Genomic DNA, 23,847 nt, shown 5'->3' with positions numbered 1-23,847 from the left:
TCAGCTGCCTAGATTTACCTGCCATGATTGACTGTACTACAAACTGTGAGTCAAAGGAAATCGTTCCTTCCTTAAATGACTTTTGTCAGAGTATTTTGCCATAGCAACAGAAACTTAGCAGAGACACCTACATACACTCTACTGGCTTTTCTTTTCCACAACATCTGCAATTACTAAAGTATATGCCTCCAAAATGGCAGTAGATAATCAACTGTGCATTTTTTTTTCCAGTTAGTGAAATGACCTTGAATTTCACCTGGGATGAAGTGTGTATCAGCAGTTCATTGCTTATTATTGCTGAGTAGCTTGCTACCGTGTAGATATAAATCACAGTTTGTTTATGAACTCATTCATTGATGGACATTTGGATACTTTCCAGTTTTTAATTTACTAATTATCTGTTACAAATATTTGAGTCTAAGCAATTCTATAGACATAAGCCTTTACTCTTTTAGCAAATAAAAATTGTATTGCATATACTAAGAGTTTGGTTACCATTATCAGAAGTTGCTAAACTCTTTACTAAAGTAGCTGTTATTTGGCATGTATTCCATAAATTATGAGAACTCTCTTTGAGCCAGGCACTTGACATCACTTGGAAGTGTCAGCTTTAAATTTTTTAGTCATTCAAATGAGGATGTAATGGGTCACTCAACATTGTGCATTTCTCTAGATCTAATGATATTGAGCTTTTCTCCTAAGCTTAATTGCTAAAATTACTTCTTCTTTACTGAAAGGTTGGAAAGCCTGAGGAACCTCAGAGAATATTCACAAGTCACAGAATCCCAATTTGGCCTTCTATTAACTTCGAGTAAAGGAAGGACTAAAGAGAGTTATAAAGGCCAGGCAGACCAATCACTGGTGTGCTGAAGAGTACAGGTGACAAAAGCCTGAAGGCAGCAGGTAGTTCAAATTCTAGAACTACCTTCAGTCCTTCCCAGATGCACGACACAAAATACCTGAAATTTCAAGGATACCAATACCCTCCTGGGTGTGTCTGTTCTAACTCTTAATTACAATACATAATTAAGGTAGAGTCTGCCAGGTAGAGACTGGCAAGCATTCAAGTGTGGTTCCTTGTGCTACCTCTTACAGAAGGAATTTTCTTGCTTTGGAAAAGTCATAATCATGTTTTTGTTGTTGTTGTTGTTGTTGTTGTTTTGTTTTGTTTTGTTTCTTTGTTTTTTGGGGTTTTTTTTGTTTTGTTTTTTGGTTTTTTTTTTCCCTTATTTAATTTTCTTTTGGTTTTCAACTCAGTATCTCTTAAGGGCAACAGATTTTTTGGAGTTCTAACCAGATTAAGGAAGACTTCATTGGTTGATCATTTTCACTGGAATTCCTTTTTGTTTCATTTGGAATACTGACTACATTTCATTTGATTTGTAAACTTTATTGTGTTGGTCAGCTTCCAATTCCATAGATGAATAAATTTGGGAATCCTGAGAAATCAGTAGTCAAGGGCTTCTTAGAGAAGTGCAAATGTTCCACTCATTTGAGGAGTTGCTAACATGCTCCTTAGTTTCTAGTACTAATGCTTTCAATGTGTCCCTGGTCAAAAAATTGTTAAAAGATAATTTTCCCAGTGTAGACATGATTGGATTATCATTGGATTGTCACTGTACAAAAGATAACTGTTTATAAATTCCATTAACCTTGGGATGTTCTCATTGGGCCAGGGATTTTTGTCTTGAGGTAACACCATTTTTTAAAAATTATTGCTTCTTTGTGAATTTCACATTATAAACCCCAGTCCCACTCATCTCTAGTCCCTCCATATCTGCCCCTCAATCTTATAGTGTGCCCCAAAAGAAAGCTAAAAAAAGAATAAAAATAAGAATAAAAAAATAAATTTTTTTCTCCTTTTTTTATTTATTATATTTGTGTTTTAATTTTACATATCAGCTATGGATTCCCCTGTGTCCCTCCTCCCACTCCCACCCCTACCTTCCTCCCAGCCCCTCCCCTCCATTCCCATCTCCTTCAGGGTCAAGACTCCCTTGGGGATTCAATTCAACCTGGTAGATTCAGTACAGGCAGGTCCAGTCCCCTCCTTCCAGGCTGAGCAAAGTGTTCCTGTGTAAGCCCAAGGTTCCAAACAGCCAGCTCATGCACTAAGGATAGGTCCAGGTTCCACTGCCTGGGTGCCTCCCAAACAGAGAGAGAACATGCAAATTAACAAAATCAGAAATGAAAAGGGGGACATAACAGCAGATAATGAGGAAATCCAGAGAATCATCAATTCATACTTCAAAAACCTCTACTCCACAAAACTGGAAAATCTAAAAGAAATGGATAATTTTCTGGATAGGTATCACATACCCAAGTTAAATCAAGACCAGATAAACCATTTAAATATTCCAATAACGCCTAAGGAAATAGAATCAGTCATTAAAAGTCTCCCAACCAAAAAAAAAAAAAAAAACAAAAAAAACAAAAAACAAAAACAAAAAACAAAAAAACAAAAAAAAAAAAACAAACAAACAAAAAAAAAACAAAAACAAAAAACCAAAAACCCAGGACCAGATGGTTTCAGTGCAGAAAAAAAATTTTTAAAAAGGAAAAACACTTCACTCCTTCATCTTTCCTGCCTCTTTATCACCTCTTCATTCATCTTAATGGCATTGGGAGTTATGGTGTAACATACAGCACACCCTTTTATCCAAACAGCATTACTTGCAAATGTTCATTATATGATGGGTTGTTGGTCAGGTTCAAGGCTTCTGGCTTTGGTACACCATCAAAACTGGACCCCCACTGACATTCCTCTCAGATATCCTGCTGTTGCCTCAGTCATGGAGATTCTGCAGTTATGGTTCTGCAGGAGCAGTTGCTTAAGACACTACCAGATCATAGATGTGATAGATGTAGGGATGTGCTAACCCTAAGGCCTGGATGTGAGATACATGACAGCTGAGTTGGTCAGTGAAGGGCAAAGCCAGTTCTCCCAGGCCCATGGTGAGGATTAGGACAAGCTCTCCTAAATATAGGGGACCAGCTCTGTTAGGGGTAGGGAAAGTTTTCGGGTGCCAGGTCTGGACCCTGGGCAACCAAATTGCCTTCAGTGGTAACTGTAGTGGAGCCATGAACCTAGAAAGGGCCCTTGCCAACAGTGTGGGCCTGGAAAACACCATGGCCACAGGTGGCAGTGCATGACACTGAGGTTGACATGATTCCAGCAGCAGAATGTCCCTCAGACTCCAGAATGGACATCACCACAAAAACAATTTGCAGTAGAACCAAGCAAGGACCCAGTCATGTTCCTGGGTGGTATTCCAGTATTCCAGGATGGATGAACAAGACACCATTTACAGTCTTTCTTTGATTCACTTATAAGGTCTTAAGTTATGTGGATACATATGCAGAAACTAATATAATATTCCTCATACTGAAGACTCAGCATGTTTATTATTTTGAAAGTCCTGTATAAATAGACTTCTAAAATATAAAAGTTTGATTCTGTATCTTTAAAGATTTTATAATTTTTTTAGCAGCATGCGTAGCAAAATGCACTCAATTGGCTCAGGCATTCTGTGTTTTCTGGGCTTTCTCAAGGACAAATCTATCTTCCCATGATCTTCTCAGTTCAGCCACCTTCAGTGTCTTAGGGTACTTGTACAGTAATTTTTTTAATAATTAAAGGAAATTGTCATTTTTTTTACTGTATGCTAAATTTGTTGAATGGCTCTGGAGTATCCATTTTTTTCTCCTTTAGGCTTTAAGTTACTTTACAATTGGTTAATTATTTGGAGGAAGGGTCAGGAAACTTTTGTGACATTTAATATTAAGCAATATATGTTTCAGGGTATATAAACCATTCAATCTTTGCTGAAATTCTCAAATCTAAAGTTGTAGCCAACATGGCTACAGACACATTGTAAAGAATGGGATGTATTATGATGGTTTGAATAAAAATGGCCCCCATAGGCCCATAGGGAGTTATACTTCTATGAGGTGTGGCCTTTTAGGAATAGGTGTGACCTTGTTGGAGGAAGTGTGTCACTGGGGATGGGCTTTAAGGTCTCAGATACTCAAATCTTGCCCAGTGTAGCATTCTCTTCCTGCTACCTGCTGATCCAGATGTATAACTCTCAGCTACTTCTCCAGGTCCATGCCTGCCTGCATGCCACCATGCTTACCACCATAATGATAATGGACTAAACTTTGAACTGTAAGTCAGCGGCCACAAATAAATGTTTTACTTTATAGGAATTGCTGTGGTCATGGTGTCTCTTCACAGCAATAGAAACTCTAACTAAGACATGTTTATAAATCCTCAATTTCAGAAAGATGGGATCAACACTGGGACACAGTTAGTTCATCACAGATTTGCAGCCCTGTTGTTAAGCCTTTATAGATCAGAGTATCCAGGATCCTGTGTTTAATTAAGCTCAACTCCTAAGACATGGCTCTCCTGAGGTCTCTCCTAAATGTCGATCCAGGCACCTCCCTTTCCTTACTCTGGCTAGAGGGAGCATAGGCAATCATCAGCTCTTGATAAATTTGACTGTTTTTCATTTGGCTGTTGTTGTCTTCTGGCCCTGGACATACAAATAGTGATATTTAGCTAAACATACACAGGGACTCTTGCACATATTTCTGGGCCTTTTCATCCTGTAGGTTCTCTGCTTTACATGTTCACACTGATTTTCCTTTCCTAACTCCACTTTCTTTCTCAAATTCAGCAAGAGTATTGGATTGTGTATGTGTTTCACATCCTTCACCTCCTAACAATTATCTTTAGACAAATGTGTGCCTCCATTATGCCCATTTCCTTGAAGCTCACAAGCCTGAGCTGTCTGTTACCCAATCTGCAAATAATCATTTCCCATGATATCTGTTTTTCTAGTTGGTAATAATGATAGAGTTACCGGTCAATACCATTATATATCTTCATGGCCAGAAGTAGAAATACTCCTAATTATACTGGCATTAACTTCATTTATATTATACTCACAATGGTGAATGAGTTATGTCTTCCTACCCTCTTTCAAAAAGTAAAGCAATCCAAGCACAGAGGATTGCAGTACTTGAATTACATAGTTAGGAAAAGATAGTTCCAATATTTAAACCAAGTCTCCTGATACTGAAAGCTATGATCATATTGCCTGAAACCACAGTTACTCTACCACACAGACTTACTGTTTCTTTTAGATTATTTTTGCAAAAAAATTTAAAGTTGTGGCATTTATTATTTAATAGTATAGGTTCACACAGCATTAAAAATATTTTTTATAAAAGAGAATCTCACAGATTTGACTGTTCAGAAAAGTCACTTGAGGCACTTGATAGAAATACATACATCTAGTCCTTCTTTGTGCAGATTTTGTTTCAGGAAGTGTTCTATGGGGCCTATATTTTTATAAATCACACCAGGAGACTTCTATGATGAGGTAAGTTTGTCAAACATTCTATATAAGATGTCCTTTATTAGATATGTAAGATTTAATTATGTAGATATTCCATAATTTAATTTCCAGTTCTCTGCTGCTAGGTTGTGAGGTTTAATGACATTTTAATAGTGAAATAACACTGTGATGATCAGACAAGTCCACATCTCTGATTATTTCCTTGGAGAACTGTGGCATTTAAACTCATCTCTCCAGCTCTATGATTGAGTTTCCTGTGCATGGGAGCCTAGCATCTCTTCTTTTCTTCTGCAAATAATTCTGAAAATGTGGCCACTTAGGGAGGAATCATAGCTGAAGAATCAGGAAAGGCATATAAACACAAATGTACAAATGTAATTGTTTTGACATTTTTCTAATGTTTACCAATTTAGATGCTTTAAACACCCATTAGCACTATGCTAGGTCTTTTCCTACACATATCAGTTGATCATCTGCAGCCCCATAAAGAAATATTACCCTTATTTCACTGATAGATAAAACAGAAAATAACAATGTTAAGCTTCCCTAGTTATGATGATAGGCACTGATACAGAAATTGAATGCATATTATGGGTCAGTGCAAACCATATGACTTTTTTTTTATCAATTAGTCTTCAAGAAAGCTATGTCATTAGGTGTGTGTTCTTATCATCAATATACTGATGAAGTAGTTACTATTATAATCTTCTTTTTTCACATAAAAAAGTAGAAAAACTGCCCAAAGAAGTAGATGTTTTCACTAACTTTCCTATAACTCTTAAGTAACAGATATCATATTTGGACACAAGTGTATTTTATTCTTAGACTATTTGAGTCTAAAACATTATAAATGCTTTCAAATACCATCAAAATCTCACTTTATGTCTAGATTTAAAGATTGCCACAATTTCTCTATGACCCTTATAAAATATCTAGTCATCTTCCATCAGCTTATTTTTTCTGAGACACACACACACACAAAAGCAAGACTCTGTTACCTGGGTCTGAGATACAGATAAAGACCCATGTCCATTTGGTAAAAGCACACTTAAAGTCCAGAGGGGGAAAAAAAAACACAAGAATGCTTTGAAGTGATTGCAGTTTTATTTTAGCATTGTATGGAATGTTGAAGAAGGCAAGGCTAAAAGCACACAAGACATCAGCATGTGGCTGGGGCTCTGTATAACTTTAATCTTCATTTTAATAGGTAAATAAGTCAGCCATCTTTCTTCTTACTCTGCAACTCTGAAAGGTGCAGCCCAGAGGAGGCACAAGCCGAGGGCAGAGTTAACATCTTATTTTGATTTCAATGTCTGCTTAATAGCTAAATGAGCATAAGTTGATCATAACATCTCTCTGAATCTTGACTATTTCATTTGTCAGACAAGACAATATCTAACTGGATAATTGTTATGATAGCTAAATAAGATGATAAGATTAGAAATCTATGCACAACCTTGGATTCATAGTATGTCCTTCTTATCTGGTAGTTCTTTGTCCTCCTGAAAGACTCCTTCCTTTAGGGTATACCTGACCTGGCTCTCCATAAGAATGATTTCAAGTCAGCCCACTGGCTATATGAAATACTTTCTGGAAAAGTTTCCAGAAGGCAGAGACAACCGATCAGCAGTCAGAGAGCAGGAAAGTCCTTTAGTTTTCAGATAATTATGTAATAAATGGTGTTTTTAAAACTTTGGTATTACAATTGAAAGAGTAGTTCCAGGGTTATCATTTTAACTGATATTTACTAAAGGATCTTCATTAAGTCAAATTAGATACATGTGGAATTATTCAAAATCAAAGTAATGATAAATGTCCACATGACACAGACATTATGAACACACCTGGGTGGAATTACCTCTCTAATATATCTGGGTTCTAAACCTGACATTGTAACATGAATATTAAAGGTGCTTATTAATAAAATCAAACCTGAGGCCAGTTATTGGGGTGAATGCTGGAAGATCAGAGAAGCAGAATAAGCCACAGCCACCTCACCTTGCCAATTCCTCAGCTGATCCTGTTTCCTCAGACTGGAAGCCTCTGAGTCATCACCCAAATGGATCTAAGCTGAATTGCTGCTAGAAGCCTAAAAGCTTAACCAGCCGAAAGCTTCTAGTTTCTGGTCTTCATGCCTTATATATCTTTCTGCTTTCTGCCATCACTCACTGGGATTAAAGGGTCACTTCTTGGGATTAAAGGTGTGTGTCACCATGCCTGGATTTTTCCAATGTGGCCTTGAACTCACAGAGATCCAGAGGCATTTCTGCCTCTGGAATGCTAGGATTAAAGGTGTGAGTGCCACCATTTTCTAGCCTCTGTATCTAGTAGCTGTTCTGTTTTCTGACCCCAGATAAGTTTATTAGGGTGCACAATATTTTGGGGAGCACAACACCACCACACTGACACACTACAAAATAGTTCAAACACTTTGCTTCTATAGAGCAGTAATATCTATACATTAAAAACAAAGTACTTGTGAAATGACAGAACAGACAAAGGACATTGTTTTCAAGACCACTGGTCTGAGTTCTGTCCTAGGAGTCCACGTGGTGAAAGAATAGAACAGAAACCCACAAGTTATACTATGCCCACAACATGCACATCATGCCACATGCTTGCACACACACATAAAGAGAGACACAGAGAGACAGTCAGGCAGACAGACAGACAGACAGACAGATAGACAAACAGAGACACACAGAGAGAGCAGAGAGATGGAGACTGACACAGGTGCATGTACACACACACACAAAAAAATAAAATGGAAAAATTTAAATGAAGGATTTGCAACTAACAACTAAAAGCCCTTATAGCTTTGCTGTTTTAATATTCTATAACCCAATGAAGGTTGATGAAGCTCAAGTTGTCCCTTTCCTTGTCTGGAAGATTTCTCTACAATGTCAACTTAGGATCTGTGCCTTTTGCTGTGCAGGGAATCTTATTCAAACAAAACTTTTCCTGGTAGGATAGGTCCATGTGCAATCCCTTTCTAAATCCTGGGAATATCTTCACATCATCAGCTGTGTCTCTGGGAATTAGCCCACCTACACAGCCACTTTTATTTCTTCCATGATGTTCATCTGCATGACATTGATAAAGAAAATACCACAAGTGTGTAAAGAAGCCTAGAATTAAATCCATCTGTCCTACTCTATGTTCTATGGACATACGTGTCAGAAAAAGAAAAAAAAAACTATGTAAATAGAAATAAATTTGATGTTCTGTTGCTTGTCTTCAGGGAAGACAAAGAGAGCTTACCACTCACAGAGAAAATAATACCTGTACTAGAACCGTGACATTATTTGCATGAAGAGATCAAGGATCAGCAGATTTATTGACAAAATTTAGTTATTCCTGGCTACTGGTTTAAGTAGAACTATAAATCCCACAGCTCTAGTTTCCATTGACCTCAAAACCACCTTGTTTTACACAGGATATTAAAATCAGTGAATTAAAAGGATATTTCCATGAGAACTAAGAGAGAAAAAAGGGATCAACAACCATCACCCACCTTAGTATTCCAGGTCTATCATTTTCTGCACTCACAGATATAAGAATCTAATTTAAAGCAAGCAGGAAGGAAATCCATGTTATCATTTTACCCCCAGCTTCAACCCCTTCTCTGACTGTGATTAGAAGTGGTTTATAAATCTCGTCACCTTTATACTTATGTTTCTGAACCTCTAATCTTATAACTCTATATTGTTTTCCTTTCTCAGAGTCTATTCATCTCAGTATAACTGTTCCTAAAATCTAAATATAGATTCACCTAAATGCATTAGCTATCTTTTTTCACTCAGGCCAATTTAAAAATATTTCACTATTTGCAACTGGAAATATGTCTACCTAATTCTTACAACCCCCAAAGCTGGTATTTCTATTTTGATAATTGATATAAATACCTGATAAATTAACATATTATGCTTACCAATGAATGTTTCATTTACATGTAGTATAACAAAGTATGAAACTACAGTGACAAATGGGTAAAATCTGAGAACCTCAGTATAGTTGAGGCAACAAGCACATATTGAAATAACATCAGGACATTTCTAACTGTGCTTAAAATAAAGTGATATGAATACATGAGTTCACTCCTCTAGAGACATTGGACAAGACTATATGACAGTAGCATTTGAACTGGATATTGGAGACTGATTAAAACATTCTCAAGGTAGAGTAATAGCTTTCAATTAGGAGTATGTTTAGCTATTTATTTTATCATAACTTGGAGAGTGTGACTGGAGCCTTGTAAGTACTTGGCCAAGAATTTTGGAAAGCACCATGTAATGCACAAACAGCCAACATAACAAAGAGTTAACTGTCCCAAAATATAAATAGTTCTGGATATATTAAGAAAAGAAAATCCAGAACAAGGTTAATATAAAGCCAAGAGTCATGATCAGTTCAGAGTGATGGAAATATCTTGATATAGAAAACTTAGATGGAAGACAGCTGACAATTGATCTCTGGTAGGAAGGGTTTTGAGCATCATCCTATTGGTGTGGGAAGCAATCAAAGTTCTTTTAAGACTGTGATAATAGAGGGAGATTCTTGAATTTGACATCTTCAAAGTGGGGAGATTCACCAAGATGATCAACACTTTCTCTGTGACTCTGTGGAGTTACCAAAGATTAATGAGGTCAAACTTCCCACAGGAGAAAATGTGGGAGAAATGTGAGCATTGGACAGTCATGCATTTCTAATAAGACTAAGAAATCTGCCCAGAATTATTCTGGTTCTACTGATAATGAAGAAAATCAAGGGACCTTTCTTCAAAGAAAGTATATTATGTTGTGAGTCAAACAAAGCACTCCTATAAATAATGTTCCTTCTCCCCTGAATCCTATCTCTTTTTGGACATTCCCCTGGTTCATCTTAGGAGAATCAAATATTTTTGTAATGGATCAGATGTTAGTGACAGCTGCCAGATTGACAGCTCTGGAGGAGGCTGCTTGATGAGCTCACGTTCTCATGCTGAGATGACATAGAGAAGAGTTATGTATGCTGAAAGATTTATCATCAAGCTGTCCACAGGCACCTCTTTGGCCTCCATTAAGTGGTTTAAAATTAGATTCAATCTGGAAGTCTTTCAGAGTCATGAAGGAATGTTAAGTTATATAAATTTTCTTTCTTTTTGTTAGCTTTGTTAGAAGCAAATTAGAGTTTATATTAACATTAAGTTTGTAGTTTTGTACAAAAGTTTGCATTTTTTGTTATCCTACATCTCTTCTCTTCCATTTCCCACTTTGTTATGTCATTGAACTTCAGAATTAAGAGAGATTTCAAAGATCTCTTAATGTGGGGGTTCTCCTATGTCTTTGCAGTCATTTGGCCATCAGTCCATGAGGACAAAGAGGCAGAAGCAACAACAGAGATCATCATGTGGCCTGTGAACACTATGGAGATGAATCTCCAGGAGACAGATTGGAGAATCAGCTCAACTTTACTTCAGATTATAGGGAACACAGGATCAGGGAGTCCGGGATAAACCTTAATTTGCACTAAGTGGCATGCTCCTGTCCTAAGCCTTCTAGTGTAAGTCTTAGTTACAATATGTGTAGCAGGAGAGGCTTCTAACAGTAATCTGTGTCAAGGGTCAAGCTAAAGATAAATCAGGCATCTGGTTTAGACACATCTTTCAGATAATGTCCACCCTCCAGGCCCAGGAATGTTCTCCAGATAAGGGCAGGAAGAGAGCAGAAAGTTTCACTGTGGGGGTAGGGCGTGAGGGAGTTCCAAGTCACTGAGTTTTGGGAAAGCTGCCAGGCAATGATAGACTGTAGCATTTGACCAGCTAGTAAGGCCTCCCAACATCTTTACACACTTCATTTTACAGATTGGAGGAAAAAAAGGTCAGAATTGGGCCCATGACTTACAACTACACATGTTGTCCTGAAAACACAGTAATGACATTGTTCTTTTCCTTTGATTGTCTCATCCTTGATTTTGATTTTATCTCATGTGAGTATTACTTCAGTCAACCTTATAATCCCTGGTATTTAACCATTCTGCTTTGGAAAACTACTGATAATAATAAAACGACTCACATGAAAGTCCCATATTGAGTCTGACATGCACCACACCACTCACACCAATTAACCCTGGCCTTATAACCACCTGACAAACTAAGTATGAACTAAATATTACTGAAGAGACTTCACTAATGAGGACTCTGAGACCCCAAAACATAAAATGTCCCAAATAATAGAGCAAATGGAAAGTAAAGATGATATCCAAACCAAACCAAGATCTATGAAACTTTGTAACATAACCCAATAATATCTGTTTCCTATATTTCCCTGTCTATTCCTTTCACTGTAACATTTGTCATATCTATCAACTGGCATGCCTACATAGATGTCAGAAAATTAAACCCATTGAGTAAATCTACATTATTTTTATTTGTTTGTTTGTTTTTAGCATAGAGACCCTTTTTTCCTGAGGCTTTCTTTCACATGAGAATTTCTGTTTGATTTTTATGGATGGATATTGCCTTCTCTTGTTATGTTAAGGATATTTACCATGCAAAGTTGTCAGATATTGTCAAATCTTTCCTTTATATATGTTGAAAAGATTTTTTATATTGTTATTGTGTGCTTTAATTTTATACATCAGCCATGGGTTCTCCTGTCCTCCCCCTCCTGCTCCCACTCTCACCCTCCCCTCCCCCCCCCCGCCCCTCCATTCCCTTCTCCTGCAGGACCAAGACACCGCTGAGGATTCATTTAAACCTGGTGGATTCAGTATAGGCAGGTCCAGTCCCCTCCTTCCAGGTTGAGTCAAAGTGTCCCTGTGTAAGCCCAAGGTTCCAAACAGCCAGCTCATGCACTAAGGACAGGTCCTGGTCCCACAGCCTGGTTGCCCCCCAAACAGTTCAGGCTATTCAATTGTCTCACTTATCCAGAGGGCCTGATCCAGCTGGGGGCTCCACAGCCTTTGGTTCATAATTCATGTGCTTCCATTCGATTGGCTATTTGTCCCTGTGCTTTTTGCAATCTTGGATTCAACAATTCACACTCTTGCAGTCCCTCTTCTTTCTCGACAGTTGGACACCTGGAGCTCCACCTGGGGCCTGGCTGAGGATCTCTGCATCCACTTCCATCAGTTATTGGATGAGAGTTCCAAGACGACTGTTAGGGTGTTTAGTCATCTGATCACCAGACTAGGTCAGATCAGGCTTTCTCTTGACCATTGCCAGCAGTCTACAGAGGATATATCATTGTGGATTTTTGGGGACCTCTCGAGCACGCTACCTATTCCTGGTCTCATGTGGTCTTCATTTATCATGGTCTGTTATTCCTCATTCTCCCTTTTTGTTCTTGATCCAGCTGGGATCTCCAGCTCCCCTAAGCTTTCTTTCCCTCAAATCTTGCCCTTCATTACTCCCTCTGTCATCCAGGTTGTTTATGTAGATCTCATCCATTTCTCTGTCATTGGGTGATCCCTGGGTCTTTCCTAGGGTCCCGTTTTCTAGGTAGCCTCTCTGGAGTTGTGTAGCAGTCTAGTCATCTTTGTTTTACATCTACTATCCTCCTATGAGTGAGTACATACCGTGTTTGTCCTTCTGAGTCTGGGTTACCTCACTCAGGATGATTTTTTTCTAGATCCATCCATTTGCCTGCAAACCTCATGACGTCATTGTTTTTCTCTGCTGAGTAGTACTCCATTGTGTATATGTACCATATTTTCTTTATCCATTTTTCAGTTGAAGGGCATCTAGGTTGTTTCCAGGTTCTGGCTATTACAAACAATGAACATAGCTGAGCAAATGCCCTTGTGGTATGATTGAGCATTCCTTGGGTATATGCCCAAGAGTGCTACAGCTGGGTCTTGGGGGAGATGGATTCCCAATTTTCTAAGGAAAGCGCCATATTGATTACTAAAGTGACTGTACAAGCTTGCATTCCCACCAGCAGTGGAGGAGAGTTCCCCTTGCTCCACATCGTCTCCAGCATAAGCTGTCTTCTGTGTTTTTGATCTTAGCCACTCTGACAGGTGTAAGGTGGTTTCTCAGAGTCATTTTGAATTGCATTTCCTAGATTATTAGGGATGTTGAGCAATTCCTTAAATGTCTTTCAGCCATTTGAACTTCCTCTGTGGAGAATTCTCTGTTTAGTTCTATAGCCCATTTCTTAATTGGACTCTTGGGCATTTTGATGTCTAATTTCTTGAGCTCTTTATATATTCTGGATATCAGCCCTCTCTCAGATGTGGGGTTGGTGAAAACCTTTTCCCATTCTGTAGGCTGTTGCTTTGTCTTCTTCATATGGAAAAACAAAAAACCCAGGATAGCCAAAAGAATCCTGTACAATAAAACAACCTCTGGAGGCATCACAATCCCCGACCTCAAGCTCTACTATAGAGCTACCTTAATAAAAACAGCTTGGTACTGGCATAAAAACCGAAATGTGGACCAGTGGAATCGAATTGAAGACCCTGACATCAACCTGCACACCTATGAACATATAATTTTTGACAAAGAATCCAAAAATGTACAATGGAAAAAAGAAAGCATCTTCAACAAATGGTGCTGGCATAACTGGATGTCAACATGTAGAAGGCTGCAAATCGATCCATATCTGTCACCGTGCACAAAACTTAAGTCCAAGTGTATCAAAGACCTCAACATAAATCCAGTTACTCTGAACCTGATAGAAGAGAAAGTAGGAAGTACTCTTGAACACTTTGGCACCAGAGATCACTTTCTAAATATAACACCAGTAGCACAGACACTGAGAGAAACAATCAATCAATGGGACCTGTTGAAACTGAGAAGCTTTTGTAGATTTTTTTAAAGATGTGATTTTTCTAGTGTGTGTATAACATCAACCACTTTGCCCACATTGAACCAACCTTGTATTCCTGAAATTAATTTAACTTGCTTATACTTCATAATCCCTTAATATGCTGTTAGATTAATTTGTATGGTATTTTGCTAAGGAATTTTACATCTATATTCATGAAAGATATTGGTCTGTACATTTCTTTATTGTCATTAAGCATGAGAAAGACTTTATTATTGCAAAATAGGTCATTTTCTCCATTATCAGCTTTATCTGTAGACATAGGTTATGTTTCACATTCTTTTACCTTCATTCTTTGATTTCTCTGTTTGCATAAAATCTAAGCTGAAGGATTTTGCATCATTAAATTCATTTATGAATTTGACAATAATGCAAACAGAAGTCCCTTGATTATACTTATCAGGAAGTACAGTAAAAAATAATCAAAGGCAACCAAGCACATGTATCATATGGTATTTGAAAACTCAACACTTGAGTCAGAATTAAAGATAAGATATGCTAAATAGTGTTGGCATTTATAACTGCTGCATCTTATGTGGTAACTGCATAATATTAAGGTAGGACTTTCTTTTTTTATATACTAAAAGAATAAAGATTTTTTATTAAGCATTGTATGTTGCATTCAATAGTCTCCAGATACACCACACCACATTCCATTGACAGTCAATCAGACCCAACAGCAGTTCATTCTTCACTATCCATGAGTTAGGGCGAAACTTCCTTCAACTTACAGTAAGATCCTTACTTAGCTCTTGCAGGCAGGGGCTGGTGAGTTACACCTCATTTCTAATCTTTCTATCCTGTTATACCTCCATTTCCATATTTGAAAATGGAAATCAAAATATCCATTTTTTAAATCATGTTTCTTTTATTCATACCAGTTAATGGGCTGGAGTTGGCTCTTATGGACTCAAAGGCTGATACCTTCTTTCTTTCTTTACTTTTTTCTGTCTTTCTTTCCCCTTTTTGTCCTTTCTCTCCATCCTCCTTCTCTTTTGTTCATTTGTTCCTTCCCTCCTTCTTTGTTCATTCATTCCTTTCTTTCTTTTTCCTTTTGTTCTTCCCTCTCTCCCTTTGCTCCCTCCCTTCTTTTCCTTCTTTCTTTCTTGAGGTTTCAGCTGGGTTTTTTTTCATTTTATTAATTGAAATCTTTTTTTATACACTGTACTCTGATGACAATTTCCCCTCCCACCCTCCTCCCATTTCCTTCTTACCTTCCACCCATTTAACTCCACTCCTTTCTCTCTTTTTAAAAAATAAATGTACCTCCTTTGTAGGATTGGCATTTGTTTGTTTTTATTTCGTTTTGTTTTTTTGGTTGGTTTATTTGTTTGACTTTTTTTTTTTTCTAATTCCACCTTGGAAGAAGTCTTCCAAAGACATCCAGAAATTCCACGTGAGAGCTTTTCCCATCCAAAAGTAGAGGTCATGTTAAAAGTTTATCAGCGTATCTAACACACAGGGTTCTGAAAATGTCATGGGTTCATGTAACTGAGTGTTGGTGTTGGAAAACAAAAAACAAACTTGCAACACTAAACAGTTTCTGAATTTGCAATAAACAAAACTTAATTCAAATTCAAATGTGTAATGAATACAGTGTATTTCTTGCCACGCTTTCCTGTGTTGTATCCTATGCCTTCACTAGATCCTTGATTCTGGTCACACATGTATACTTTGTACTGTTCTTGCTGTTATGCCACACAATGCCAATAAATGTTATCTTAAAAACCTCAGCTCATATTTGAGACTGTTGTGGATTATCAACCTCACTGTTTTACTGTGCATTCAAAGATTTCTGCTCTTACAGAAATGCAGCATTTTAATTACAAGAAATTAAAACTTTCTGTATTTTCCTGCCAGCATTCCTCATCATACAAGTAACAAATTAATATATGTATTAAAGTTATTTAGTGTGTGTGTGTGTGGGTGCGTGTGGGTACACATGTGTCATACACACCGTAGTTCATGTGCAGAGACTGGAGGACAATTTTCACAAGTAGATTCTCTACTTCTACTATACGGATCCAAGAGATGTAATTCAGGTCCTCAGGCTTGGTAGCAAATGCCTTTACAAGCTAAGCCATCTCTCTAGGTCTCAAATTCATATATCTTTAGATTGTATTTGATTTTGAAAACTGTTATTTGAGCTGTGGACTTCAGTTTAATTAAAAAAATAAATCATTCAATAAATTTCAGCTTGGTATTAGGAGGAAATTTCCAACAATTTATCTAATTATCCTAAATGTACTTCTGCCATTTTGCATTATATACTTATGCAAAGTGGTGCTCTAATCATTGGTGATGATATTGATTAGGTCTGAAAAGCATTTGAGATAATTTATATCCTTAAGTATCAAATATTTAGCCAAGTATTAATTCTTTTTGTAAAAGGAACATTAGTATGCAAATCTGTTCTTGTCCTTAGCAAATGATAAAATTATATGTATATAAAAAGAGTTTTTTCATTTTAAATGATCTATTACTAGTAAATCTTTTATTTGTATATTTTTAAGAATATGTTTTTATACATCATTGTAAAACATTTTTTTTCTTTTTTGGACAAAATGAGGCTGTGAGAGAAAAACATTTAGAAATCTCTGCTCTATCATGTATGACCATAACTGCTGAAGCTGCCTCAGCTAATGTCTACTAGAAGTTTCCTGGATTAGATTTGTCTCTTCCTAGATGATAGACAAAAGCAAAGAGAATACATCCTGGTCAACTGGCATTCTGTTTTCAAAGAAAAACTATTTCTATTGCAAAATATCACACCAATCCCCACTTATCTCTTGCACACACAGCTTGGAGAATTTATCTGATCACATGAATAGATAACTTCCAATCTTTTTATAGCCTCTTTCCTACCATATCAAAAAAGAATATCACAACAGTATTTCATGATAATTAACACTGTACAAAATATGCTTTGTAATTTTTTTTGTTTTTAATCTTTACTTTTCTCTTATTAGTGGTGATTTTTATTGAACATATTTTTAGTTATGGAATCAAAGACTGAAGAAACAGTCAAACCACAGATGCTTTGGAGTCCTTCCTCTTTGTTATTATCTACAAGTAATCTGCATTAATACTTTTTCCTTGCTTATTTGAACATTTTCTTTCAGGTCCTTTATCTGATAACATTAGTATACTCAGTTACACTAGTACATTTTTGGAGGAGGGGTGTGTGCCAGGAACTTTTATTCATTATTGATGGAAATGCAAAATGGAAGAAAATACTGGGAGATTAGCAGTCCTTATGCAAGATTAAGCAGTCTTTTTTTTTCAAATTTTTTTATTAAGAGATTTTTCTATTCATTCCACACACCAACCACAGATTCCCCTATTCTTCCCACTCCTGCCTGCAAGCCCTCCCCCACAACCCACACGCCACTGGCTCCAAAAAGTTGGCTCATGGGGCAGGTCCTGATCCCACTGCCTGGGGGCCCCTAAACAGTTCAAGCTAAAAAAACTGTCTCACTTATCCAGAGTGACTAGTCCAGTACCATGGGGGCTCCTCAGCTATTGGCCCACAGTTCATGTGTTTCCACTAGTTTGGCTATTAGTCCCTGTGCTTTTTCCAGTTATGGTCTCAATATCCCTTGCTCATAGCATCCCTCTTCTCTCTCATCTATTGTACTCCTGAAGCTCCACCTGGGACCAGGCCATGGATCTCTGCATTTGCTTCCATCAGCACAGAATGAGAGTTCTATGATGAAAGTTATGGTTTTAAGCCATTTGCTCACCAGAGTAAGTCAGCTCAGGCATCCTCTCGACCAGTGCCAATAGTCTATGGTGGAGTCATCCTTGTGGATTCCTGGGACCCTCCCTAGCACCCTGCTTCTTTCTATTCCTATGGTATCTCCATTTATCATGGTATCTCTTTCCTTGCTCTCCCACTCTGGTTCCATTCCAGCTCAAACCTCCCACTCCCTTAAACTCTCATTCTCTTGCCCTCTGTTACCTCCCCTCACCCCCAGTTTGGTCATGTAGATCTCACCCATTACTCCATTGCTGGGTGATCCATGCATCCTTCCTAGGGTCTTCCTTACCAGTTAGCCTCCCTGGAGTTATGGGTTACAGTCTGTTTCAGTCTGGTTATCCTTTGCTTTACATCTAGTATCCACTTATGAGTGAGTATATCACCATTACTTTCTAAGAATAATCTGGCCTACAATGATTCTCTATTAGCCATGGGTCAGTTTTTCTTTTCAGTCAGTCTTTGGGAATATCTGATTATCTGTGCTATAGTCACACTTTTTCCACTCTTATATTTCCTCCAAGTATGCCTGGAAATGGAGTTCATGAAGGATATGGACTAGCATCCCATATTTTGAATTTGATTTGGGTTATTCCATTGAGTAGCATTACCTCCTGTATCAAAAATTCTTCTATGACCCTTGTTTGGGCACCTATTAGTAAAGTCATAGCATTTACCTTTAAGGACAGTTTAAGGATACATTTAAAGCAGTCACCACATGACCTGGAAGTTGAAAAATGCCAGCTATTATTATCAACAATCTGTTAGATTTGACATTCTGAAATATTTAAATCTTGATAATTTATGTTTCTTGGCATCCATGCTGCATACTTAACTTCTTCTTGGTTTGTATGTGACCATTTTCTCTGTCTATATTATATTTCTCTTACTTTTCTGCCATTTATAAGTCAGTGTTCCCCAGAGTAGTATTGAACTAGTGCTCATCTTGTTACAAATGTACTCTGAATTATCTAGTAGGTTCTAAGGCTTACTGATAGATGGTGGCTACCAAATAAATCTCTTTTTAGAGCTCTTTCTTCAATCTCATAGCTATGTGTCTTTGCTTGGATAACCCAGAGGAATTTTAATTCATTCAGCCTAAAATATGAGTCACCATTATAATACATATAAAACTGTCTTTCTGTTAATATTTTCTGTATTTATTGGTACAAGAACCATGTATTTAGTTATGTAAAGTACACCTATATAACTCATATTTTATTTTCCCCTTATCCTTATACCATAGTTTTTCTATCTATATACATATATACATTTGAAATAGTTTTATAAAATATTTCATATATATATATATATATATATATATATATATATATATATACATACACACATACACACACACACACATCCTAATTTCTCATATTTGTAAATGTCACATTTTGGAAGAATCATCTTGTAAATGTTATTAAGGATATGCGATGACCAGACATGATGACCCACACCTTTAATTTTAGTATTGGGGAGGCAAAGGCAAATGGATCTCTGTTAGTTTGAGGTCAGCCTGGTGTACATAGTGAGTTACAGTCCAGCTAAGGTTACATAGTGAAAACCTAAGGGAAAAAAAGGATTGTGAGATACAAAGACCACTCAGAGTTATTGAGATGAATCCTACAGGTCATCATAAATATCATCACATGGGGAGGCAGATGGAGACTTATGAGGCCCAGAAAAGGTGATGTGCATGCAAAGGCAAGGATTGGAGTGATATGACTTAACATAAGAACATCCAGTGATATAAACAGCCACCAAGTTAAGAAGAAGGTAGATAGAAGAGACTGGAAGCAAACTTTTCTATGAGCCTCTGCATGAAGTATGATCATTTATCACCTTGATTTTTGAGCTGTCTTAGAACACTGTAAGAAAATAAATTTCTGTGACTTTAAATTCTATATTTGTCATGATTTGTTACAGTAGCTACAAGAAGCTAACACAACCCTCTTCTCTCCATGCTGGTGTTCTAATTCTGACTTCTATTCAGCTGAGTGATGGTAATTGCTTTTCTCCCCCTGTATTTAGTCTGGCCTTCTTCCAAACTAGCCTTCAGCAGATGCATATTAAGTTGCAATGCTTCTCTGCCTAAAGCATTGCTAACTCCAGCACCTTCAGCGTAGTGTTTACATCTTTCCACCTCCTGATTTGTCCATATGTCATCAACATGGATACTGTGATTCCTGCACTCATCTAGTTGCCTCTGACACTTGCAACATGTTTGTTGTTGTTGTTGTTGTTTTAGTGCCTTCCCTCCCTCATGTTTCATTATTTCTTTCTGCTTCCATGTTATTCTGAATTGAGTATGTACTTCAGTAATTAAAGTTTTTGTTTAATACCTGTTCTCTCACATGCTGTCAGCTTCTGGGAATCAGAAACCACACCTTGTTTTTTTCTGTTATTTGTTTTCATAATATACTTTATTTTCTAAATTTCCAAGTATTCCTCCAACCTTGAGAAAACAGAAGCTTAGCAGACCATATTTCTGAAGCAGCTCCAATACAAGGTCTCCCAATGGAACTCTCAAATCCCTCCACATTCCTTAACATCCTAAGTTTAATAACACCTTCAAAGCTTGTTTTGCGTACATCTAAGTCTGCTTTTGTCTATTCTTTCGTTTAGAAGAATGACCACTGATTCCCTCTCATTATCAATCCATAAAGATTCAGAGATTCCTAAACTGAAAAACTAAAATTTTACTACTTTAGGGAGTTTTCTTCAACAAATGAAATTGGAGCTACTCTTTGCCCTAGTTCTAAGTTACTTTAAACTTTTATCCCCTTCACTGCATAGTCTTCAGTCTCCTTTTTTCCATTTTAGTTCATATACAGTATAGGCATGTAGACATCTATACAGAGATGTACATATATGTACAGATATTATCACCTTATTTTTACATGAGCATGGGTTTATATTAACTCAAATATTCACATATAAATAAGTATAATATACATATACTAATATACCTGAGTCATAGTTAATTTTAATTATCAACTTGGCAGGCTCTAGATTCATCTACGAGTTAACCTGCTTGCTGTATCTCTGGAGGACTACCTAGATTAGGTTAGCTGTTGGGATGACTGTAAGGGATCATCTTGATTAGATTGAGACTGGAAGACTCACCCTATAAAGAAGCTACACTGCTCCCAGAATCTGGGTCCTGTAATTTGGAAAAAGGAGAAATGTAACTGAACATCAGTTCTCTGATTCCTGACTGAATACACAACATCACCGGTTACGTTAAACTACCATTTGTAAGCTTTCCCTGCCATGTTGTACTCTATTCTTGTTCTGTGAGGTAAAATAAACAATTTCTGTCAAAGTTTCGTTTTTCATGTTATATTATAAAAGTCCTATAGAAACAGCTAATACAATATGTGCATACATATATTTGTATAACTGTCATGTACATATTAGAAAATGGACTTTGGAAGGGATAGTAGTAAATACAATTCTAAATCACAGTTCTAAAGCTGAAGTGAACTTGGTAGTCCAAAATGTCAATCCTTTCAATTTTCAGATGAGAAAATCAAAACTCAGAAGAGTTTTCTATTATTCTTCAGGGAAGCAGAAAGAAAAATGAGGCAGGACCTCTGGGCAGCTAACAAACACAATGGCTTAAAGGTGAATGGCACTGTTCTGCACTGAGACACTGAAAACCCAAATCCTCTGATTAACATTCTAAATGATTCATTCTTTTTCTGGTATTGCTGGTAATTTTTGTTGTCTACTAGCCTTACCAGTTTCCAAATGAAACCCCACAATTCTATTCTTTAACCAAGTACCCAAGCCAGTGTCCCATCAATGAGGCCAACACTAGTCAGATATACATTGCAATAGAACTTGAAACCAGTGATGATAAATAGAAAATTATCCCCAATAAATACTTGGCATGGTTTTAAAGGAAATGAACAGTTTTACTTTTTTTACTCTTTTCTCCAAGGGAAAGATCCTTGTGCCATAATTCTTCCCAAGAGAGACGCCAGTTTTCTCTGGGTCAGTTTCTCTCCAGGTATGAAGATTTGGTAGAGTGGATTACAAGGGATTGTTCTGCACATAAAAAAATTTCAGACTTCAATGTAACTGTTTACTAAGTTTTAGGAAATGAAGAATTTACTAAGCTCTGCTATCACAAATTTAATGAATATTCTTTTTTGTTTTTGTTTTTTTATTTGTATTATTTTCCTGTACTTTATCAAATCTTAAGACTCTGTTTTGATCTTTGCCAGTGCTGTATTATTTCATATTTGATCACAAGCTTGAAAAGCACACACAGGATGTGTTGAAAGCATAACCTAGGATGAAAAGACATTATTTAATATCTCCACTTAGACAAATTCCATTTGATCTCTATGGATTACAAATTAATTGATCCATGAAGGAAACCAATATATCTCAACACAGGAAATACCACAAAATGCCTGCTTTATGAACTGAGCCTTTCAAAATTTTCATTTGAGTGTCCTATTTCTGCCTGGTTGAACAACATGGGTCTAAATTAAATCCTTCCTCTCAGTGACCACAGAACAGTGAAGATAAAGTTATCGTCTAACCATTTGTAGGGACCTCCAATGTTCTTGTCACGTGATCTAGAAGGAGATCAACACTAGCCACTGGCTGAAACAGAGGATCTACATACCCGAATCAGTGGTTTTTGGTCTCCTAAAAGCAGACCATATGACAAGGACTCACGTTCAACAGAATACTAGGGAAGTGATCTAATTAGAGAGGAGAAGTGACACTTGAGTATAAAGGATGAGTAGGTAGTAATCAAGTTGCCGGTGAAGTGGAGCTATGTCCTTTTGAGTAACTATGGAGACAATGTGGAGCACACATTATAAAACTGTCCATCAAGAAAGGGGCTGGGGTTTTAATGCACCAGCTTATGTCAGCCATGATCTGAGGGCTATACTTATAATTATTAATTCCATAGAACTTCCAATGCAGTATTACATGAGACAAGCAGGAGGTACCAGGCCAAAGGCAGACTTCAAGTAAAGAACTATACATGGTAATGTCTGGAAGTCAGAAAACTTCCATGAGGAAAACAAGAACTGAGAAGAGAAGCTTTGTGCATTGACAATATCTGCTATACCCTTTCAGTGTTAGTCTGGGAAATGATGACAGTTGACAGTAAGAAGACAGCAAAGTGGCTGCGGGCTGGTGTAAAGAAAACCCTACATCCTTTTCTTATCATATAAGACATGAAAATAGAACAAGGACTAATTGTGCCAAGAGTAGGTGATAACTCATACATTACTCTAACTCCATCATTAGTAAACAATAAAAGTGATGACTTGTGTGCAATCCATGCCTGTTTCTGTTTGGTCTACAAGTCACATTAGAAAAAAAATCCCCCGCCAAAAAAAAAAAAAATAAAATTTCTTGATACCATGCTGTGGAATAATCCTTCTGTACACTGTAAATATGCATGATTCTCATTGGTTAATAAAGAAGTGACTGGATAATAGGCAGGCAGGAAGTTTAGGTAGGACAGCCAAACTGAGATTGCTAGAGATAGGTAAAGACATGAGTAGAGTAGAAATACTTAGATGAATAGAAATGGGTTAATTTAACTTTCAAGAGCTACTTAGTAACAAGCCTGAGCTTTCAATTGAACATTTATAATTAATAGAAGCTTCAATGTGTTTATTTGGAAGCTGCTGGTGGGACAAAAACTTCTGCCTAAAATACCACATGAAAATCAAAATTCAGTGTATATAAATAAAGTTACTTGAAGATTAAACATTCATTTATATGTTGCTGTAATTGCTTTCACACAACAAAACAGAACTGAGCAATGTGACCAAAACAATCACAAACATGTATTCACTTTTTTTGTGGGATTGTGTGTGTGTGTGTGCGTGTGTGTGTGTGTGTGTGTGTGTGTGTACTCTAGAGCAAGAAA

Source organism: Onychomys torridus, chromosome 2 (genome assembly GCF_903995425.1).
Source record: "Onychomys torridus chromosome 2, mOncTor1.1, whole genome shotgun sequence".
In the NCBI taxonomy this organism is placed as follows: domain Eukaryota; kingdom Metazoa; phylum Chordata; class Mammalia; order Rodentia; family Cricetidae; genus Onychomys; species Onychomys torridus.
The sequence above is the reverse complement of the archived record's forward strand: the minus strand, read 5'-3'. Positions refer to the sequence as shown.